Source organism: Chenopodium album, chromosome 20 (genome assembly GCF_948465745.1).
Source record: "Chenopodium album chromosome 20, dcCheAlbu1.1, whole genome shotgun sequence".
Classification (NCBI taxonomy): Eukaryota; Viridiplantae; Streptophyta; class Magnoliopsida; order Caryophyllales; family Amaranthaceae; genus Chenopodium; species Chenopodium album.
Window position 1 is genome coordinate 8,134,893 of NC_137853.1, and position 5,086 is coordinate 8,139,978.

Sequence of the window (5,086 nt, forward strand, 5' to 3'; positions counted from 1 at the left end):
TAGGCCCAACACAATTTATGAGCTAAGCGGCCTAAGCCGTAATAAAGCTCGAATACATGAAAATGGCCAGCAACTTAATTTCAATTTTCGTTGGTTTTTCCTACGGAGTAGTTTCTAACTGATCATAGTCGTCATACTAGAGAATCCATTGACTAATGGTCTAATGGCATATTGGCATGAACTATTGGTCTTTGTTGGGGATGACAATTTTAACCTTATAGGCTTATAACTATTTGTACACTCGCACCTTGCTAGGAACAATCCATTCATTTAACGATCAACACTTTTTTTGGTTTGGCCAGTCACATCGTACAGCAATCTGACACACATAAATATAGTGACCGAATAATTCCTAACCGAACTAGTAATCATTGCCGAGAAACATATAACCGACCGAGTAAAATCGGTCACACCGTATGACCAACCACGTATGAAATTTGCGTTTAACGATATTGTCTATCTTTTTTTACCCAAAAAAAGTCTTTCTACATTTATTTACAACCCCAATTAAAACAATTTACTATGTTTGTTTTCTATTATTTGCAAATTTAATGGGTGGTATGGAAATCAAATTAAACTTTTAACAAGTATGATTTATGAATTAAAGGGTATGTGTCAGAAATTCAAAAATTACTGATGATTTTAATGGTTGTCGATATATTCCATTGGCAAAAGTCCGCTTTTTTGTAATGTAATGTTTTTACAAATTGATAATTAAGTGTATTAATATCTAAACTTATAAATTGACATAAGTGAAAAACTACACGTTCAAAGTTAAATTAAATCTATAATAACTAATAATAAATCAGAAACCGCTGATTCCCTTCTTAAATTGTCCACATGTCATGCTCTTATAAAAATATATATAAAAAAAAAAGTAAAAATTTAATATGACATATAATGATCCACAATGCAAGACAAAAATATTTATATAAAATATATTGCCAATGATAAGATTAATTGTGGTGAGTAATCACAGGGGTGACAATTCAGGTCAGCAGGTAGGGTTCGGTCAGAATTCAGGCCGATTTTAGGTGGTGCTTAAAAATTATTAAAAATAGTGTATAATTTACAATTATTACAAAATATGATATTTGGGTCAAGTCGGGTCAAATTGGGTTGTTTGGATTCGATTCAGGTCGGGTTTAGATTTCTCTCCGTAATTTCGGGTCAAGTTATTGGGTCGGGTCGGAATTTCCAGCCCGCTAGACATGATATGATTGGTTAAGATTAAGCTATGTATGTGAATATGTGATTAAATTCATTTGATTTATAAATCAATATTAGCAGTAATTAGTTTTATACATGACCAAGTAATCACCGCTGACATCATCACTATCCATGTGTCAGCTTCTTATAATAAATTTTCCTTCCAAAACTATTTTTTACATTATCCTTTTTTTTTTCCTTAATCTTTTTCAAGCTATTATTTGAAAATGATTAATTAATTATACATTTTTAAAAAGCTTTTATAATTAAATTGACTTTATACAAAATTTCTATTTCTATTGAGTAAAAATAATTGACGATTGGTCTCTTTCACATTCTTTTTTGCCTCCGATTTTTTTTTAAAACAAAAAAACAATCTCTTCTACATTTTATTGGTGATTGTAGAGTTTGGATTTTTCGCTCTTTATTAATTCTTCAAATTTTCTATAATGAATAATAAATGAATACTTTAAATTTTATTATAGCTATGAAGTTAATAAGAATATTTAATATCCCGTCAAAAAAAAAAAGAATATTTAACATCATCATGTCCTTCATTTTAATTCAATTAATCTAACGAGAGGGATCACGATTTGCGTGCTATGTTTTGCTTAAAAAAATTATATTACACACTTACAAGTAAAAATTTTATCATTAAAATCGTGCATCGTACGGGACTAATCTAGTACATAAGGAAATTTGTTCACCGCTATATCTTATCTATTTTTATTATAAATGTATTATAAAAGTTGAAATTTATAAATTAGTTAAAAAAAACATTGAATGATTCTTTAAATGTATATTATAAAAAAAAAAAAAAAAATACATCAACTAATTGTTTAATAATTTTATTGATTGACAATTAAATTCATTAATTCCTTTTGGTCTAGAACGGGTTTGGAAAATCCATTATCCGAGTGATGTTTCTCCGTATGTATTGATGGATAATTTATTAATATAAGGCACCGATATACTTGGTTTAAAAAAGAAACAGTTAAATTTTTAAAGGGTAATGCACTAATGCTATATGTAGCCCATATATAAGCATTAAATACACCCTTGAAAATTGTATAAATTAGGAATTCAGCATAAAAACACGTGTAAATCAATGTAATTAGTGTTTATATTTTTTATGTTTTCCTAACTTTATACTATTTTCTAGTGCATATTTAATATTTATATGTAGCCCTAAGGGTTATGCATGTATACCATTTTTCATTTTTAAACTGGCACGAGTAGAAGTCTGAAGTTTAATTTGAAAATAAAACAAAAGGAAATATTGTAACAACGAGGTACAATACATACTACCTCCGTTTCATATTAATTGCAACTTTGGAGCATTTTATATCTCACAAATAATACCCAAAAATTACAACTAATATAAAACGGAGATAATAATTAAAACAATAAAAATCTATAGACTAGTACTCATTTTCAATGAAGTGTACAAAAATATCAAAGTTCCATTACTGATTTCCCTCTCTGTATAGCACAAATAGCCAAATACACGTTAGACGTAGGCCTTGAAATTTACTTCTTGACTCTAGCTAACCTACGTGCCTATTGAAGAACTCGTTAGGTACTTTACTCCTAATATCTTCTACCTTAATATAATACGAAGTATAAGATTTAAGAATATCATACTATGTTGATAAAATGTATGGCACAACTTTTTTCCATGTGACATACCAATGACTGATTTTAATCATAATCAAGTTATCTAATACACCTTGGATTTTTTAGTTAGTTGCTCCATTAGTACTTTTTTAAGTATCTGTATTACTTCACGAAATCACAATTATCCGCTCCGAAACCACAATCATCTAAGGTTAACTCTTGAGCCCGTTGGGCATGAACCTTCCAATTTGTCCGAACCAACACGAAAAACATGGCAACAACACACGAACCTTGGGCCGATAGCAACCCGAGCCACAAACCTTTGAACCCAAATCCCAACTTAAATCCCAACCATAAAGCCACAGGCATACCCACCAAATAAAAGCTTCCAAGGTTAACAATTGCACCTAATTTGGGCCTAGCAAGCCCCCTTAAAACCCCACATCCTGTAGTTTGTGGGCAATTTCCTAGCTCACAAAGGCCAATTATTGGCAAAACTATTGAAGTTAGTGCTATAATTTCCACATCTTTGGTAAAAAAACTTGCCCATTTTTTTCTTACCATGATTGTAAAAATAAGTGCACAAAATCCAAGTATGAAGCTAAAAAAGAGGCCTATTATTGTTGAAAGTTTTGCTCTCTTTGGTTGGTTTGCACCCAATTCATTTCCCACCCTAGTTGATACACTTAGACTTAGGGATGATGGGAAAATGTACATTAATGCTGTAGTTTGGATCAAAATTCCCATTGATGCAACTGTAGCTTGAGGATTAGACAATAACCCACATAGTAAAATCATGATTTCATACCACCACCATTCTAGGCATACCGAAATGCAACTTGGGATGGCTAAGTTGATGAGGGTCTTCCACCCTCGAACACATTCGCTTGTGATTGCACACCAAGTGTTTTTATAGATGCCTGAGAAAATAATGTATATGATAAGTGATCCTACTAGGTTAAAATTGGTTAACACCCCACTTAAGGCAACCCCTTTTGCTCCAAGGTTAAGGTGTATAACAAGGAAGTAGTTGATGGGCATGTGGAGGATGATTGCTAGAATGGCACAACATGTTAGGGGTAGTGTTATGGATTGAGTTCGTAGGTAGATTCGTATCGGATGTAGGAGTGATTGAGCAATGAGGTCAGGAAGAGTGAAAAGAATGTAAGATTGAGCCTCATTAGCAATGTTTTGGTCTTGGTGACAAAAAAGCAAGATTTTTTTCATGTTGAGCCAAAGGAAAGAAATAGGTATTGATGCTAAGAGGAGTAGGAGGATAGTTTTTTGCATGACTAAGCCTAGGAGTTTGTATCTTTTAGCCCCAAAGGCTTGACCACAAATGGGTTCCATTCCCATGGCAAGGCCAGAGAGAATCGAGTAGCCGGTTATGTTGGCAAACCCTATGGCTAGAGATCCACCGGCTAAGGCAAGATCTCCAATTCGGCCTAGGAAGAGCATGGAAATCATGGAGCGCGAGTAAAGAAGAAGGCCGGTTAATACTAAAGGAAGTGCTAATCTAGTGATTAACCTTGCTTCATTTAAAGCAAGCATAAGGTGAGTTTGTGAGATTTGATGATGTTCATGTTGCTTTTGTTGGTAAGGTATTGGTGTTTTGTTGGCTAGCAAGGGCTCATGGATTATGTTGGTGGATTCTTTCTCATGGGTTTTAGTTGTGTAGGAAGACATGGCTTTTGGGGTTGATGGGAAACAAAAATGGCCTTGTTAGTTGATGGGAAGAATTGGGAGGGAGTCATATGTTTTTATATGAGTTCTTTTTTGTCATTTTCCTCTTTTTTTTTTGTAAACAAAAAAATAGTATCTTTGGTGTTTACATGGCTAACGTTGTTAAAAAAACATCATTGTGCATTAGTGCATCACATTAAATCAGCAGCCTCCTTGCATTCTCATATATGCACCGTCCCTTTCTCCCTGTCTAGAACTTAGACAAGTATCAAAGCCCAAACTTGTTCAACCTTTTATCATTAAACTATTGGTAATCAAAATTATTCGAGTTGAAACAAGTTAGAATTTAAAATCCGCTATACTAATCATAGCTATACTTGAAATTCATTTATATCTTAATTGATTTTATGAATTCTGTATTTATATTATCTGAACTTATCAGAGCTGATTAATTATGAGCTTATATTAATTCTAAGCTCATATAGACTTATTAGCCAAGTAATAAATGAAAATAAGGTAAGAAGGATAGTGAATTGAAAATAATACGAGGAGAACATAGCCTTAAAACCTATTTGTT

General features: G+C 32.5%; 1 pseudogene; it reads right to left on the bottom strand.

Moving 5' to 3' along the window:
- Positions 1-2,617: 2,617 nt before the first annotated feature.
- Positions 2,618-4,535, bottom strand: LOC145598705 (protein DETOXIFICATION 49 pseudogene; annotated as a pseudogene).
- Positions 4,536-5,086: the final 551 nt, after the last annotated feature.